Source organism: Typopeltis vanoorti, chromosome 20, assembly GCF_054136105.1.
Source record: "Typopeltis vanoorti isolate ZY-2024b chromosome 20, IOZ_Tvanoo_1.0, whole genome shotgun sequence".
Taxonomy (NCBI): domain Eukaryota; kingdom Metazoa; phylum Arthropoda; class Arachnida; order Uropygi; family Thelyphonidae; genus Typopeltis; species Typopeltis vanoorti.
Window position 1 is genome coordinate 7,010,004 of NC_143568.1, and position 19,845 is coordinate 7,029,848.

General features: G+C 37.1%; 1 protein-coding gene across 1 annotated transcript in view; it reads left to right on the forward strand.

The window, feature by feature from the left end:
- Positions 1 to 3,698: 3,698 nt before the first annotated feature.
- LOC150095214 (serine/threonine-protein kinase Sgk2-like) overlaps positions 3,699 to 19,845 on the forward strand; it is a 279,354-nt gene continuing 263,207 nt past the window's right edge. The window contains exon 1 of the mRNA XM_090410485.1: positions 3,699 to 3,869. The gene's annotated coding sequence lies outside the window, so the exon portion shown is untranslated. The remainder of the gene's footprint in view (positions 3,870 to 19,845) is intronic.

Sequence of the window (19,845 nt, forward strand, 5' to 3'; positions counted from 1 at the left end):
TTTAAGGAGAAAGGTGACCGGCAGGCACATGAACGGTATAAAGCGCAGGCCAGAAGGGTGACGAGTGTGGTAAGAAAAGCAAAAAAGGATTACGAAAGAACATTGGCCATGCAGGCTAAAGAGAATCCTAAACAGTTTTTTAGATATGTAGCAAGTAAAAGGAAAAATGTACATGGCAGAATGATTTTAAAGAATGCCGATGGTAGGGAGGTAACTGAATCAGTTGAGATAGTTGAGTTACTGAGTGAGCACTTTGAAAGAATATATCATCCAGGTGGTGACATTGCAGAAACGAATAAACCAGTAGATTATACGGAAATTGTGGTGAATGAAGTGGAGGTGAGTAGTCTATTGCATAACCTCAATGTCAATACATCTGTAGGATTGGATGGTATACCAGCTCGTGTAGTACGAGAAGCAGCTAAAGAATTGTCAGTACCCTTGACCATTTTGTTTAATTTGAGTCTCGGGTCTGGGTTAGTCCCGAGCAGGTGGAAGGAGAGGAAAATAGTTCCACTACATAAAGGTGGTTCCAAGACTGCTGTTGTAAATTACCGACCGATTAGCATATTAGGAATCATTGTCAAGGTCTTAGAGAAATTAGTCAAGAAAAGAATACAGGACTGGATAGATGAAAATGGGATATTGCATAGGGGACAACATGGTTTTGTGAAGGGTAGATCATGCCTCAGTAAATTACTCACGTTTTATAACACAGTGACGGCTGAACTGGATAGGGGTAGTGGGTTTACAGTGATACTACTGGACCTTGCCAAGGCCTTTGATAAGATACCACATGGAACCCCAATCAGTAAACTGGAGCAGATGGGGATAGATATAGGGTTGGTGAGATGGATAGGAGGGTGGTTGAAGGAGAGATACCAGAGAGTGGTTTATTCAGGAGTGGAGTCAAAAAAGACGTCTTGTGACTAGTGGAGTGCCGCAGGGCTCTGTTCTTGAGCCACTGCTTTTCAATATGTTCATCAATGATATTGGAAAGGATTTGAGAGGAAGTGTTCACTTGTTTGCTGATGATGCAAAGTTGGGTAGAGCAATTGTGAGTGCACAGGATGTCAAAATTATACAGGAGGATTTGGATAGTTTGGAGGACTGGGCTAGGAAAAATGGATGTCAGTTTAATGTGGCAAAGTGTAAGGTTATGCACTTTGGAGTGAAAAGAATAGCAGCAGTATATCGCATTGGTGGAACCGTACTCCAGGAGATTGATGAGGCCAGGGATTTGGGAGTGTTGGTGGATAGGGAGTTGAAGTTTAGGGGGCACATTGCAAATGTGACTAAAACAGCTCACCAAATCACTTGGCTTCTGAAAAATACTTTAACATGCAGAGACAAACAAGTTGTTGTTCCTATGTATCGAGCCTTGATAAGACTCCATCTGGACTTCTGTGCCCAGTTAAGGGCACCGGGGTTTCTTCGTGATGGGGAGGAAGTGGAGAGGGTCCAGAGACGAGTGACCAAGATGATAGCAGGTCTGTGGAATGAACCTTATGAGAATAGATTGAAGATCTGTGGGTTGCAGAAATTGGACGATAGGCGAAGGAGGGGTGATATGATTGAGACATTCAAATTACTGAAGGGTTTTTATAAGATTGATCCAGAAGATATTTTTGAAAATATGACTGGTGGTGGGAGGACTAGGGGCCATGCATGGAAGCTAGACAAGAGCGTGGTTGACAAGGGTGTTAGAGCTAGATTTTTTACTTGGAGAGTGGTGAATGAGTGGAATAAGCTTCCATAGTCTGTTGTGGGTGCTATCTGGACTTCTGTGCCCAGTTATGGGCACCAGGGTTTCTTCGTGATGGGGAGGAAGTGGAGAGGGTCCAGAGACGAGTGACTAAGATGATAGCAGGTCTGTGGAATGAACCTTATGAGAATAGATTGAAGATCTGTGGGTTGCAGAAATTGGACGATAGGCGAAGGAGGGGCGATATGATTGAGACATTCAAATTACTGAAGGGTTTTTATAAGATTGATCCAGAAGATATTTTTGAAAATATGACTGGTGGTGGGAGGACTAGGGGCCATGCATGGAAGCTGGGCAAGAGCATGGTTGACAAGGGTGTTAGAGCTAGGTTTTTTACTTGGAGAGTGGTGAATGAGTGGAATAAGCTTCCAGAGTCTGTTGTGGGTGCTACGACCGTGAATGAGTTCAAGGCAAGATATGATAGATACTGTGTGAATGTTGAATAGTTGTTCCAGACATGATATTAGGGCCTCCCTCAATGAGTCTGTCGACTCCTTTTAGTTTCCCGATACAATAATAATAAAAATAAGGTGTTGGTTTATTATCAACATATGGCTGAAATTTTGGGGTATAACAGTCCTAATCATTATGACCTGTTAGAACTAAGGTTAAAACAAGTGTTAGAACTAAGGTTAAAACAAGTTACAAGTGTATTGTGTATGGATAAGTTCTTTGATGCTACAAGAGGTTTAAAGGTGGCATTACAGTTGTATTTAATATAGCATTTGTTTATTTTATTCGATATCCTTTTAATGTATGGAATGGCTACTGTTTTGCTTGGATGTAGTTTTTTTGTTTGTTTGTTTATTTCTCCCGCACCAGAGGTCAAGCCAGTATAACAGTAACTGATTGACCAGTTAATGTTACTTTTGCATACTACTTGAATCGTAATGTAATTCGTCTGAGTATATGCGTATACTTCAAATGGGTGACCTTAATATGAACGTTAAGATGTCGATAAATGAAATCTACTATTCTTAAAACAACAGCAGTTAACACACTTTTATCAATATGAACTTAGCCATGAATGTAAAGTGAATATTAGTTCGACCTCTTCTTCGAAACGAACTATCTTACGGCGACAGAAAAATCTTACGAAAGACGTGCTCTCAATATCCTGATAAATTCACTCCCACTGGCATCTCGTGTTAAAACAATAATTATTCAGAGATGTGATATTGTTGATAAATCAATATACACAGCTATATGAAGCTATGGTTATTAAAAACTTTAAAATATAAATGCAGCTCCTTAAATCTAGTTTTGTGGGAGGATTAAAACAGGAATAATACTACCTCTAAAGAAGGTACCGGGGCCATACTTCTGATAAAATACTTCCTTTTTCTGCTACGAGAATGAGAACTTGTTTCCCAAAGAAATTAATGTCACTTCAATAAAATAGCTTTCCGAGTCGTAATTATTACACCTCACTGTTAACTTACAGATTATTATCTATCTACGTGAGCACAACATATAAAATATCAGTTTTCATTTCTCTTTTGCTTTCAAAATTGATCGTACTAAGACATTTAGGGCTAAATTATAATAGTATATCCGGTGTTCACCGCATATTTCCACGATTTTTCAGAAACGAAACTTCCTACGAAAAACTACGCTAGCATGACATATCTTCGTTCGAATCACTCATAAAGAGCTCTAGAGAGACTAGGTGAATTATGCTGGTGTATATATAACAAATCCAAGCTACTTATCAACAATAATATTTTATTCCAAAACAATCAACACTCCGAATATCAAGTAATATAATAGCAACAAAATCATCTATTTATATACTCTATTTAAATGTCCAAATCACTAAGCTCGTCACCTGTAATAAAATGTAGCGCTACTTTGAATGATATTCAAAAATGTTTCAATTTTTATATCAATTTCTTCAAATTGTTATCCATTTTGATCATAAAGGAAATAATATAAATTTTGCAAAATAAATTTCTTGACCAATGATGAACCAAAGGAAGTTCAGCTAGAGTGACGAAACATGAAAATTGTAAACAAATGCTGATACTACTTGAAGAGCAACATGTGGTGGGACTATCAAGGGGTTAAGGAAAGCGAGACGTTCTTTTTAATAATTTTGCTAATGGTAGGTTTTGTTATAATATTGTTTATTTTCGATTCCTTATTATATGTCACCGTATGAACATTAAGAACTCGTTTCTGATTTCGTTGCATCACTAATGCTAATATTAGAATAAAATATATTAATAATTAGTTATCGTAGTATAAAAATTCCTTACTCGTGTTTTAAACTTTTCCGTACCTTACTCTAATGAACTAATTTATTTTCAAAGCATTGTTTCGAACTTTAACCCTACTCGATTTCTTGTTTGGCACCCCCCCCCCCCCATTCATTTTTAATAAGTTGCTATCTTTCGTTGCTGATTACGAACATATAGTATAGCAATCATACTATGTAAAATTCATAATATTTTAAAGCTATTATTTCTGTTAAGTTTCTGATCCAGGTTTCCGTTATTTTATAAAGGCTGGATTTACTCTTAAACTAGACGCATTGTAGCTTAGGGCCTCACAAGGGCCTGTTATGGATTAACTAAAACTTATTCAGTCGAGAAGACTTCTTAAAAGTTATAGTTTGGGATTATAACAACCTACGCGGCCCTGGTTCGTAATATGTATTATTTATTTTAACACAATGTTTTGCCCAACGTTACTTGTCCCTCTAGTTGTATTTATATTTTGAGTTGGGGTGGGTGGGGGAATTTTGCTCTAATTAACTGACTATAAGGAATCCACAAGGAGTCATACTTTTACGATTTCCCCTTCCTACGTCCTTGCTTTTTTAAGGATTCAGTTTATGCAGTTAGTGGGGAAAGAATTTGTTGCCATAGTAGTTATGATTTGGTACAAAATCCGATTGTTAAAATCTGTCAGCAAGACGCCTACAATAGTTACAACCAGCAATTTGTTATAAATTGTATTTATAAATAACGGCACATTATTGGATAGACATCTTTTAATGAAAATTTGAGTGCAGATGTGGTTGATTAGTTACTACTGTGATGGGGAAACTGGAAAGGATCCATAGACAAGCACTTAAGAGAGATCTTGGAGAATAGGTGGGAAAATAATATGATAGACTGTTAAGTCAGTGATGCCAAGAGATTTTACCAATTAATTATTATTTTTATTCATTCCCATTGAATCCTAGAATTTGTTGCAACAGGCTCCCTAGTATCCTGTCAACATACATTTGACAAAATAGCCCAAAGAATTACTTGTAGAATGATTTAAATAAATTGGCAATGTGGGAAAAGGTTAATTGTTAGTGTAATATAGCAATATGTAAGGTTATGCACTCTGAGATAAAAAGATTGCATGCTGTATATTACGTTGATGGTACTAGTCTGTAGGAAATTGATGAGGCTTGGGATTTTGTGCTGATGTTGCATAGAGTTGTTCAGAGGACGTGTGCAAAATAGCCCAAAGGATTACTTGAATGACGAGAAATACCTTAACAAGTAGCGATAAGGAAGTTATCTCTCATTATAAAGCTATGATATTTTCACATCATGATTGCACTGTATGTGCAAATTTAGTCACCTGTTTTGGAGTCTAATGGCAGTGATAATAATAGTAAGTTCTTATAAACACTTCTGATGTATTTTTTTAATTGTAATTCACTGAAAATATAACATAGTAAGCTGACTCCTGACAGCAATATATATATATATCCTTTATTTTACTTTATTTACATGTATGTTCATAGCTGATTTTTTGTATCAGGTGTATTAATTTCACTTGTTCTGAAAGGAGGACACGAAATTCCTAAAATATTTTAAGGATGGGGGATGCAAAGCATAAAAGTTTGAAAGCGTCTAATCCATACTTCCCAGTAGAATTCTTTAATACAACTGTTGTATCTAATTTGGAAATGTGATTTCACTATAAGTGACAAAAGTGATACTTGATCCTAAAATTGAACATGGACCGCATTTCACACAAAGGGAATTTAATGATCTGGTAAACGATGTAGGTCTGCCTATATCATTCACCAGATCATATAGTCCCAGAATTTAGTTTAGTTCATTTAGTTACATTCACCAGAATCATTTACAGATCCTAGAATTTGAGATGCCAGAAATCTATGCTCCAGGAACCTCCGTTTTCTCAGTAGAGAAGGGATAATGAATTTATACTGTTCTTTTATATGGAAAGGTCACTTCACTTGAAGTGACCTTTCAAGAGTATTGCAGCAATAGTTTTGGACTTTTAACTGGTTTAGATGCAGATGTGTATGTTCCCAAACCCAGCCATGCTTAGTGAAAACGTGACATGCCGGTCCCAAGCCCGGATAAATGGGGAGGGTTGAGTGCAGAACTAGCATCCCAGTCTCAGAAAAAAATCTTTGCTATGCAAACTGAAACCTTCCAAAATGTGATACCGGATGATGAAAATAGAACACGAACAAGAGGCACCTCTGTGAAAGCCCTTCTGGGGAAGCAGAGGTGCAGAAAAAAGTGACAGATACCTTATCAAAAGACAAGCTTAGACTGGGATGTTGGAATGTTCTAGAAAAATACAGACTAGAAATAATGGGATTAAGCGAAACGAGATGGATAGGAACTGAAAAAATCAAATTAAATGATTTTTTAATTTGATTTTTTCAAATTAATGAAAAAATCAAATTAATCTACTCTGGGAACCAAAATACGAATGACCACACAAAGGGAGTTGCGCTAATGATGACAAAGTAAGCTCATGGTGCACTAATGGAGTGGAACCCAATATCCGAAAGAATACTAAACACTAGATTTAAAGCCGGCAAGCAGAGCATCACAATAACTGCTACTTCCTTTTCTTCCTGGATTGTAACAAATGATACAATCCAGGAAGAAAAGGATAATTTTTATAACATGTTACAGAGACGTATAGAAACAACAAATAAAAAAGATATGCAACTATAATTGGAGACTTTAATGCTAAAGTTGGAAATGATAATACTAATAAAGAAACTGTTATGGGAAAGTATGCAGAAGGAGAAATAAATGAAAATGATGAGTTACTTATAGACTTTTGTATGTTCAATCAGCTTGTAATAGGAGGGAGTCTCTTCCAACATAAAAAAAAAATACACAAGTGGACATGTATAGCACCAGATAGAAAGACAAGGAACCAAATAGACCATGTACTTATATCAAGGAATTGGAGGAAATCACTCCTGGATGTCAGAGTTAAAAGAGGAGCTGGGGCATATTCAGATCACTTTCTCCTAACAGCTACCATGAAATTAAAAATAAACAAACACAACAGGAAGAGGTTTAGAATTGAAAAACTCAAAAACAAAGAGATTAGAAATAAATTTATAACAATTCTACAGGATAAATGGGATAAACTCAGAAAAAGAGGAGATAACATAGAGGGAAAATGGACTAAGATTAAAGACGTACTAATAAACACATCAGAAAAGATTGGAATTTTGAACTAATACAGACGAGGAATGGATATCTGAAAACACCAAATTAAAAATAGATGAGAGAGATAGAATAAAAGAGAAATTGTTACAGATTGGTGAAAATGTTGAACAAGAACAAGCAGAAAGATATATAGCAATTAACAAAGAAATTAAAAGACATGCAAGAAATGATAAAAGAAAATACATAGAGAATCTAGCACAAGAAGCAGAGGATGCTGCATATATAAATGATACTAGAAAGTTGTATGATATTACAAGGAAATTAAGTGGAAAAAGAAACAAATGGATAGTTCCTATATACAATAAAGAAGGAAAACTATTATTAAATGGAAAAAGAACAGATAAATAGATAGGTGGAATTCTTCTTAGAGAAATTTCAAGAAATGACTGATGGTGACCAGTGCCTAGAATTAAATGAACAAAATGCATCATTAGATATAAATTTGAACGAAATAACAAAAATAGAAATTACAAAAGCAATAACTCAGATCAAAACAGGTAAAGCACTGGGAGCAGACAACATACCAGGTGAGATATTAAAAGCAATTCCAAAACTTATAGCAGAGATATTATATCCCTTACTAAATGAGATATGGCAGAAAGAAGAGTGGTTAAGGAATGGAATACTGGATTACTGGTTAAATTACCCAAAAAAGGGAACCTATCAGAATGCAAAAATTGGAGAGGTATAACATTGCTGAGTGTTATAAGTAAAATACTAGCAAGGATAATACTAGAAAGAATCAAAATAGAAATAGAAAAACAACTAAGACCAGAACAGGTAGGATTTAGAGCCAATAGATCATGCACCGACCACATTGCTACTTTATGAATTATCATAGAACAATCATTGGAATGGCAGGCAAGCTTATCTTATATTTAAATTTTATCGATTTTGAACAAGTTTTTGACAGTATAAACAGATCTCCCCTATGGAAATTACTTAAAAATTATAAACTCCCAGAAAAAATAATAAGAATAATTAAAAAAAAAAGTATGAAGATTTTGAAATTAAAGTAATACATGGAAATACCCTCTCAGAACCATTTAAAACAAACACAGGAGTAATGTATACTCTTCCCTACTATGTTTTTAATTGTCATAGACTGGGTGATGAGAAAAGTATCTCATGGAAATACAGGATTACAATGGTTGCTTCAAAACCAACTCCACGATCTAGATTTTGCAGATGATATCTACTTACTTTCACAGAAGCACCAACATATAGAACAAAAAACAACAACACTTTGTAGAAACAGCCAAAAAAGTTGGTCTTAGGATAAATAAAAATAAAACAATGTTGATGAAAATAAATGCAAAGCAAAATAAACAAATAACAATAGAAGAAATACCGCTTAAAGAAGTAGAACAATTTATATACCTTGGTTCAGTAGTATTAAAAGGAGGAACTACTGAAGATATAAATAGAAGGAAACCTGGCTTATTCAACTTTCAACCAACTTAGAAATATTTGGAAAAACAAGAATTTGTCTATAAAAACTAAAATGAAAATATTTAACTCAAATGTAAAGGCAATACTAATGTATGGATCAGAAACGTGGATGTTAAACAAAAAAATAGTTAACAATGTCCAGGTCTTCCTAAACAAGTGTTTAAAAATGATACTGGGAATATATTGGCCAAAACAAATATCAAACAAAGAACTATGACAGAGAAGAAACCAGAAACCCATGTTGCAACAGATACGTGAAAGGAAATGGAGATGGTTGGGGCGTGTGTTGAGGAAAGAAGATAAAATAATAGTAAAACAGGCTCTAGATTGGAACTCGCAGAGTTAAAGAAGACAAGGAAGGCCAAGAGAAACATGGAAAAGAACAATACTGAAAGAAATAACAAATATTAATAAAAACCGGAACCGAATAAAAGCAGAAGCAAAAAAACAGAGTCCGGTGGAAAATAGTGGTGGAAGACCTATGCTCCCAGGTGGAGCAAAGAGGATTAAAGTAAGGGTGTATGTCCCCAAACCTAAACAGCCAGTGTATATTATTATATTATCCATTGATTCTCTAAAAGAAGATTCCATTCTTTGTGAATCTTCTTTTAGAATCATCTCTATGGTGGCTTATCTCTAAGAGGATACTACCATTCACAAGGAGGTAGTATCTCTTCTTTTGTTCTCTTTGCTCCAATTGTGTATCAAAAGCTTTCCTTTAGATAATTTTATGTATGTTATTAGTTACACATTCCTTCCCACCTTTCAACCAAAGTTTTGACATCACAGTTATATAGTCCAACATTACAACAGACATTTCACAAATCTGTTACCATAATTATTTTTTTATTTTATTTCATTTTTTATGTGACTCTTTCCCACAAATCATTGCAAATCTATGGTACATGTAGTATAGTATGAGGATAGTCTGAAAAGTTCTCGGCCTCGACCATAGATGGCAACATTATCGGCAAGAGATTTTTTTTCCTTTCTAAGTTGGTACATCTGTCATAAGCATCCATGTGAAATTGCAAATCATTCTATCAAATAGTTTGTTTTATACAACTTTTTGAAGCAAAAGTGTTGTCTGTATCCCTTGAAATGGATAAAATTTGAGTATTGCGTGGTTATAAAATTCTTTGTAAAAGAAGGTTTAACAGCAAAAGAAATTCATTTGAAGAAAAGCTTATGGGCACTCTTCTCCTTTGTTTTTAACAATTAAGAAATGGGCTGCCGAGATTAAATGTGACCATACCAGCCTTGAAGATGATCCACATGAAGGATGTCCAAAAAGTGTAACAACGCCAGAAATCATAATAAATTTAGTTTAATCCTTTATCCAAGTGTGTGCAAACAAAGTTTGTGCCTGAAAGTATCTTCAGGACTGGGGTAAAGTGGTACAACACTGGACAACCTCCTTGCATAGGTGGAGCAAGCTACCAACACTCCTATCTAAGTATCTCCCATAATGCAAAACACATCTCCTTGCGGATATGTATAATGTTATGCATTAAGGGAAGGGCCACTACCCAGACTAGTTTCGACCTTTATTGAGGTCTCTTCAGTGGGAGCTAGGCCCAATTGGAGATACCAGGCAGAAGCATTAACAGGGGTCATCTTCTCCTATAGGAGCTGCCAAACGGTGTTGTTGTACCACTTTACCCCAGTCCTGAAGATACTTGGAAACTTTGTTTGCACACACTTGGATAAAGGATTAAACTAAATTTATTATAGTCATACCAAGTGAAAAATAAACTTTCAACATTTTTCTCTAAATCCAGAGTAATTTAATAAAAAGGTGGCACACCGTTTGGCAGCTCCTATAGGAGATGATGACCCCTGCTAATGCTTCTCCATTCTGCTTGTATCCTGCATTCCACTTCCTTCTCAGCTCCTCCATCTTCTTCCGCTGTTGAACCTAAGTATATAAAGACTCTCACCTTCTTGATGACATTTCCTTCCAGCTTTAGATCTGTCTCCTGGCTGCCATCCCCTTTGCAACACATACTCTGTCTTACTTCTGCTCAGTCTCATACCTCTCTCTTCCAGTATTTTCCTCCAACTTTCCATTTTAGCTGCCACTTCTTCTCTCGATTCTGCACACAGCATGATGTCATCTGCATAAATCATAGTCCAAGGCGCGTCTTCTCTCACCTCCTCTGTCACTACCTACATCACAATATTAAACAGGTACGGACTTAATGCAGACCCTTGATTCAAGCCAACTGTCACTGGAAAACTTTCTGTCTCTCCCAGGCAGGTCCACACTCTTGTCTTCACATTTCTGTACATCTCGTGCACCAGCCTGACATATTTCTCCTGTACCTTCTTCTCCCTCAGACACCTCCAGACTTATTGCCTTAGCACTCTACCGCACACTTTCTCCAGATCAATAAATACCAGATGTAGCTCCTGTTGTTTCTCTCATAACTTTTCCATCATCTGCCTTAACCGAAAGATAGCATCTGTTGTTGATCGACCAGGCATGAAGCCAAATTGCTCCTTTGCAATCTCCAGCTTCCTCAGTCTTCCATCAAGAACCCTCTCTAGGATTTTCACTGTGTGGGACATCAACTTTATTCCTCTGTAATTCTTACAGTCTTGTGCATCCCCTTTACACTTGGTAGATGGGTACAAGAGTACTTTCTCTCCATTCCTTGGGTATAATTTCCTGTTGACAAACTTTTATTAACAGGTCCCACAGCAGATCAATTCCCTCTTTCCTCCAGTACCTTCTATGCCTTCACTGGGATCCTGTCAGGGCCCATCGATTTTCCATCCTTCATCCTCTTAATGGCCTCCTTCACTTCCACTCTACTCATGTTCTGCATCACCCCCTCATAAGGCTCCTCATCTTCTCTGTGAGTCCTTGCATTTTCTTCATTCAAAAGCCCTTCAAAGTATATTCTCCATCTGTTTCTTATATCCACATCCCTCCTTAATACCCTTCCTCCAGAGTCTTTGATCTGCCTCACATGTACAATGTCCTTTGATGCCTTATTTCTACATTTTGCCAATCGCTAAATCTTTATCCGTCCTTCCTTTTTTCTAATTGATCATAAATGAATTGATATGACATGGCCTTCACCTGTGCAACAACTCTCTTGGCTTCTCGCTCTTTCTCTCTATATTCCTCTCTGTCCTCTTCCACTTTTGACTCGTCCCACTTCTTCTTTGCCTTCCTCTTAGCCATCACTGCTTCTTTTACATTATTATTCCACCACCAACCCTCCTTCTGCTCTCTAATCTCTCCGGATGTTTTACTAAGCACCTCAATTGCACAGATTAGAATTGCTTTTGAATTATGTCTCCACCAATCTTGTTCACTTTCTAGTCCATCTGAAATCCTCTCGAAAAGGGTTCCTTTCACTCTCTTCTTTTAAGTGAAATCACTTAATTGTCTTCTTCCCATAGCTTCCAAAGGTTCTTATCTTCAACTTTATTTTAAAGTTTGCACACAGCAGCCGGTGTTGCTGTGCCACTTGATCTGTTGGAATTACCTTACAATTTGTTACTGCCTTAAGGTGTTTTCTTCTAGTCAAAATGTAGTCGATCTGTGAACTGTTGTTGCCACTTCTAAATGTTATCAAATGCTCTTCCCCTCTTACAGAAAAAGGAGTTCACAATTGCCAGATGAAACGCTACTGCGAAGTCCAAAATCCTCTCTCCTTCCTGTTTCATCATTCCCACTCCATGGCCACCATGCACCCTTTCACAGTCCCTATTCTGTCTCGCTATGTGTTCGTTCAAGTCTCCTCCGACAATCGGCATCTTCTATTCTTCCAGTTCCCTCATTTCTTCATCTAGCACATTCCAGAATTCCTCTTTCTCTTCTGCTGTACAGCTGTTAAATTTATGGCTTTTTTAATTAAATCTTATTAAATCCTGTCGGATGTGCCATTGTTAAATTTACGGTGAGTAATTAAACTAAGTCTTTGTCTGCTGTGCCTTTTGTAAAAACTACGATATTATATTATTCAAAACTTATTCTCAAAATTTTACTGTACTTTACTTTAACTGTATACTTAAACAGTTGTAACTCTGAGCTCTTAATATGTTGCTTGATTTAATCTCTTAAATTTCAATCCTCTCTTTCCCTTTTTATTTCAAGGCTGCAAATATTATTGTTCACGTGTGCAAAACCTTCAGATCTAAGAAATTGCCTGTGGCTGGAACCAATCTCTTTGTCTGCACAACTGGTGTTTTTCTAAATTGAATTTTGGAAATTTATTTGATTTCTAGCTGCACCACCAAAATTCGTGGATAGGAGATGAATACCCTTCCAAAGAAAAACATTCAGTAAAACACGGAACCTTTCTCTCTTACTTAATACTAAATCCCGTAAAACTTCTATACTACAGTCGTGGCTATTCAACTCTAGGACACACAGATTTGAATTTTATGAGCAGTGCTAGAATCAGGCAAATTATTTAAACAAGAAAACAATTTATTCATAATCAAAGTAAGTACAAAAGGGTTGATACTAAAATTACAAGTTAATTCTCCAGCTCTATACTTCAATATCAACTCATGAATACAAATACAATTAACCCTCTTAGGTAAACAATCCTTGTAAAACAACGTGTCCATGATATTTCTTTAGTTAACACTTAATCATGCACAGAGCAATTCTTCCATTCTAAACAAAGGCAGGCTTAGCTAATATCAACAATATTAAGCACATATCATTTCACCTTAAAGTATGCTAAGTTTTCTCTCATAAGAATAGCTTTATGCCTATAGTCCTCAGTTATTAGTACAAAGAAAACTTCAGACAAATCACCGTCACAATTCTGTCTTTAGTAAAAACAACATAAATAACCTTACTTTGTAATGGTAGTCTAGTCCACTCATAGATTCTTGAATTCTCTTTCCTCTGATACTTTCCGATCTTGGCTATGCACACGGGAACTTTTTCCAGGATTTGGGAGATCTCTTCTTCTTATTACGAACTTTGGGAACTTGGCGGCATGAAAATCGGGTAACTACTTTCTTCAAACACAACTCAAATGAGTTATCTTGCACTCCTGGCATCGATCGGCTGGAACACAATACTCTGACCTTGAATCGGGACAGCTTTCCTAAACCTGGATCCAAAGCAGAACGAAGAAGAACTTATTCTGCCACACACATCGAATCTGCCTCTCCTTCTTCGTGGCCGTCCGCCTGGAGACGATTAGCAAAACTCCGTTGCAACTCTGTAACTTCTGACCTCCATTGCCGTAACCCTCGTAACTTACATCGCACTTGCATGACCTGCGTCGTCGTGTCCCAGTAACCCCGTGTCATCGCAGCAACCCCCTTTTATCTGGCTCACTTGATCTTGAGTTCTGCTACATTTTAATCCCTTGGGTATTTCATGGGTCTGCACCTGCCACCTTTTTCCGTCGTTGCATTAAGGTGGGAAACCCCCGTACATATTTGACCTTCGTGATTGTAATTGCCCTAAGTCATAAGTTAATAAGATAATCCATCTGGAAATATCTTTGTCTGGAACTTTCTTTTGACATAAATTATTTTACATTTAAAAGTTTATTTTTCAGTTGGTTAGACTATAATAAATTTAGTTTAATCCTTTATCCAAGTGTGAGCAAACAAAGTTTGTGTCTGAAAATATTTTCAGGACTGAGGTAAGGTAGTACAACACTGGGAAACTCGCAGCAAAGGTGGATCAAGCTCTCAACTCCTTGTCTCAGTATCTCCCCATAATGCACAGCACATCTCCTTGCAGACATGTATACTGCTATGCATTAGAGGGGGGGGGGGGCACTACCCATTTTGGGCTACCACTGTGCAAATCCAGATGAATTTAATATTAAGGTGGCCACCTTTTGGCAACTCCTCTCCTATTGCTTCTGCCTTAGTATCTCCACTCTGGGCCTGGCTCCCACTGACGAGACCTCAATAAAAGTCGAAACCGGTATGGGTAGTGGCCCCCACCTTAATGCATAGCAGTATACATGTCCGCAAGGAGATGTGCTGTGCATTATAGGAGATACTGAGACAAGGTATGGGTAGTGTCCCCCACCTTAATGCATAGCAGTATACATGTCCGCAAGGAGATGTGCTGTGCACATCTCCTTGCGGACATGTATACTGCTATGCATTATAGGAGATACTGAGACAAGGAGTTGAGAGCTTGATCCACCTTTGCTGCAAGTTGCCCGGTGTTGTACTACCTTACCTCAGTCCTGAAGATGTTTTCAGGTGCAAACTTTGTTTGCTCACACTTGGGTAAAGGATTAAACTAAATTTATTATTTTACATATAACTTTCTTTGTTCTTGTTACAAAATTTTGGCAGTTACACTATTTAACAATTCACAAAAATTCATTTCTATATTACTAAACATAAATTTTGCTGAATATTTTGCTGAAATCACAAGCATATTGAATAGAATTTTGTTTTCCAGTAAAATTGGTATATAAGGTATTTTTGTATAAAAATCCTTCTATACACGATTTTACACAGCCAATTTGTGGGGCATATACACATAAGATGACCAGTTGCTTTTCTCCAAGACCCAGTTTCATTTGCATGATCCTGTCATTCCTCCTACCCACTTCCAGTACTTCGCCCTTCATTCTGCCACACATCACAATTCCGATACCATTTCTTCCTTTATTCGCTACAGAGTAGAACAATTTATACCCGTCTCCTAGTTCCTTTGCCTTTTCCCCCTTCTCTCCTGCACGCATAAAATGTCCTACTTCCTCATCATGTCTGCCACCTCTCATCCCCTCCAGTAATGCTTCCAACATTCAATGTTCCAATTCGCAACATTCTGTCCACTTGCTGGACTCTCTTCTTAACCGCACCCACTCTTGATGCAGTAACCCTCATCCACTTCTCGCAGCTGTAGAGTGATGTGGCTGCCGTCGCTTAAGGGAAATGCCCTAGCCCTTGTATCACTTTCTTTTTGATTCATTTGATCATAGCTAGAGCTGGCAGCAAAGTTTTACGACTGGATGCCCTTCCTGACATCAAACCTCGCCATTTATCCAGGCTTGGAACCAGCACCTATTGGGGCTAGCTTGCCCCTGCATAAGGCAAAATGACATAGCAAGATAGGAAAGATTCACCCCTAGCTCTTGAATACTTTAATAGCATTGGGAGAGGGAGCTAGAAGTATTTTTACCAGAAAAATACTGTCCAAATTAGACATTAAAAGTCTCTTGGCCCTAATCGCATTCCTCCAGTTGTCCTGAAAGTTTATACACCAGAACCGGCTTCTATCCTATGTTGCCTATTCTCTATATTCTCTTATCCCACAGCCTGGAAGTTGGCTTATATTCAATCCATTTGCAAGAATGCCCTCAAGTCACTGCCATCCAACTACCTCGCTCACCAACTATCTATCTATCACTGCCATCCACCTATCTCGCTCACCTCAGTCCTGTCTAAAGTAACAAAAAAATTCATCAATTCCCAACTCCTACCCTACCTTGAAGGCACCCGCCTAACAAACAACCAGCAGTATGGAGTCTTTTGCTGCTGATCAACTGGAGATCTGCTCACATACGTTGCCCATTTCTGGACAAATGCCATGGAGAGATTTGATGAAATCTCAAATGGTTGCACTTGATATCTGAAAAGCTTTTGACTGGGTCTGGAACAAAGACTTACCAAGCAAACCACCATCATTTGGTCTCTCACAGGACTTCTGTAGTTGGATTGCCAGCTTTCTGTCTGGATGCACACTGTGTGGTCGTGGTGGATGGTTCCTTTATCTTCTCACCATTCAACTAATGCCAGGGTTCCACAAGGTTCTATTCTCTCACCAGCCCTCTTCCTTCTGAATATCAATGACCTACTTCAGTTGACCTCCAACCCATACACAGTTTTGTAGATGACAGCATATTGCACTCCTACCTTTCATTTGATAAACCTTACTCTACACAAAGCACCTCAACTTACAGAACATTAACCACCACCTCCCTCAATTCTGATCTCCAAGCCATACTCCAATGGGTTTCAGATAATCTCTTCAATTTCAGTGCTAATAAATCCCAGTTCTGTGTTATGTCTCATAAAAAAGAACCATTTTTTCTCAGTATTATTTTTGACAACTCCCAGATTTCCAGAGTATCTGAGATTTCTCTTCTTCGAATTACCCTGACAACAAGCCTCTCCTGGCATAAACACATCACAGCCATTGGATCCTCAGCTTCTAAAAAAAAACTAGGATTTCTCTTTTGCTTAAGACGTTACTTCACCCTTGAACAGCTGTTATACAAATCCCAAATCTGCCAAGCTATTGAATCCTGCTCTCACATATGGGTTGGGGCTCCTAAAAGTTCCTGTCTAAAGTAATGGAAAAATTCATCAATTCTCAACTCCTGTACTACCTTGAAGGCACCCACCTAATAAACTACTGCCAGTATGAATTGTGTTGCTGCTGATCAACTGGAGATCTACTCACATATGTTGCCCATCTCTGGACAAATACTTGACTCAATTCAGAGTTCAGAGGAGAGCAGTTAGACTTATTAATGACCCATCTACAACTCCCTCCCACACACACACTTTCACACAGACATTTGTTTTCTGCACTGTGCACTCTACAAATATTTAGATGGGAAATGTTCATCTGAAATAGCATCAATGTTCTGTGGGTTTCAAGGTGAACTAACCCACAGAACAAATTTATTTTCCTCCTCCTTCATCCCTACAATTGCTATATTGTAGAACAGTCTTTCCCCCTGTTGTTTCCCAAGGAATGCAATATATAGCCTTTTAAATCAAATGTAAACAAGTTCCTCATTTCCCGATCCATATATGGTACTAATGTACCATAGTTTGATCATCCAACCTTTCCTGTATGGGCTCAACATTAAAAAAAAAAAAAATTCCTTTGTTAGGACCCCTAGGTAAGTCTCTAACAAAGGAAAATTAAAGGATTTACTCTGACAAAGGAAAGCACCTTTGGCAGCACTGACACAAGTTGAAGTCTCATGATGATGGTAAAGCTTGTGATTAGAAAATTGCAGATAGCAGTGCAGTTTATTGTGTAAATCTGTAACACTGCAGAGCAGAAAGCAAGTGGAGAAACTGCTGCTCTATTCTCTCAGGCTAACCACCATACCATGGCAAGCAAATCTACACAAATGACCAGAAGTTCCTGGCATCCCCTAAATGAGACAGTGGTCTGAAGAATCTCCTGGTTTAAAATGGTATGTCTGCTAAAACTGTGAACCTGGATATCAGAACCCAGTATAAAGCAGGTAAACTTCTTCCAGGACCAGGAAAAACTCGAGTTGATGACATGATAATGTACCACTCAGGAAGCAGTGAAAACAATAATCAAAATGGAGTTTGAATAATATTAAACAAAGATGCCAATAAGTCACCTTCATCCCCTACTCAGATAAGATGATGTTATTAAAAGGGCAAGGTCAACCATTAGATATCAATTTTATACAGGTCTATTCCTCAACTGCTGACAAGAATGATACAGAGATCGAAGAATTTTATGATCAATTAAAAGAACTAATGAAAAATACAAAGAAACATGATATTAACATTATCATGGGCAATTTCAATGCTAAAGTGAGGAAAGGTTGAAGTGGAGATATAGTTGACAAACATGGACTGGGAACAAGAAATGAGAGAGGAGATTGTGTTATTCAGTTTTGCTAAGAAGAGGGACTAATAATCACAAACGTATGGTATAAGCTGCCACTCAAAGGCTATATACTTCGTGATCACCACAGGATAATAATTCGAATATAGTCAGATACCAAATTGATTACTTTCTAATTAATCAACAATTTTGAAGTTCCATAAAGAGCACAAAAACCTATCCTAGTGCAGATATTCTTCTGATCATAATCAACGGTGACGGAGTTAAAACTTAGATTGAAAGCTATACCTAAGAAATATCAACAAAAAAGATTTGATTTGGAAAGATAAAAAAAACTTAGAGATAAGAAAAAAACTGAATCAAGAGAAGACAAATAACATCATGAGGGTTGATGAATCATGATGCAAATTAAAATCTGTCTTCATAGAGAAATGTGTCAATATTTTGTGTCCTGATAGAGCAGTAAAAAAGAAAGATTGGATAACTGATGAAATTCTTTCTCACATGGATCGATCAATGCAGATCATAAAAATCATAGTCCAACAAAATATAAAGAAGTTCAAAAAATTATTCAAGACAAGATTAAAGAAGCAAAAGAAATCTGGATGAATGAAAAATGTAAAGAAATAGAATTTCTACAGGAAAAGCATGACAGTTTTAATTTACACAAAAAAAGCTGAAAGAGATCTCAGGTATATTTGAGACATACAAAATTACTGAAAAGTTTTTACAGGATTAATAGAGAAAAGTTTTTAGAACAGGTCTGGTAGTGGAAGAACTAGGGATGCCTTCCTTGGAAGTCGAGCCAGGTTATAGTTTTAATAAGGGTGTGAGAAAGGGCCTTCCTCGATGAGTCTGTGGATTCTATGGAGATACCCATGTAATAATCTTAATGAGTTTTACTATGGCTGTCAAGTGAAATAGAGATATGGATGACAAGACAGTGTAGTTAGTACAAATGATATGATAGAAACGTGCAACAGAAGAAAAGAACGATACTCATTTTGGATGTGATGCAAAACTTCGATAGCCCTGTGTTGAGGAGAAGCATGCAGATTATGAATAAAATTATAGTGTGTGAAGAAAGGGAGAGAGGCATTACTCTCAGCATCCACCATTGTCCTCTCATACTGCACTTTCTTTTCTTAACTTGTTTTGACTTTTCTAGTCTATATTTTATACTTGACATAGGTCTTGTTATCTTATGTATCTTCCATAACAACTAATTTTCCCACCTGCTTTCTTAATTTCCCTCTGCCTCTGTTTGGCTCCTACCATAATTGTGTGATTCCAGTTATACAGTTGTGAACTCTCTGTTGATCACATTTGCACTACCAGTTTCATGCTCTATCAATCTTTTATTTATCATCGAGGTTGATGTCAAGTAGAATATGTAGCTTTTCCTGTTCAAGTTCCTTTACAGTGAATTCCTCACAGACATTCACACCAATCAGTAACAGTATTAATACATCATTACAACTATATTTTGTGAAACTAATTATATGATATATAATTAGTATATATCATATAATATACTAATATCAGTATATACTAATATACTAATATATCAGATAATATACTAATTATCG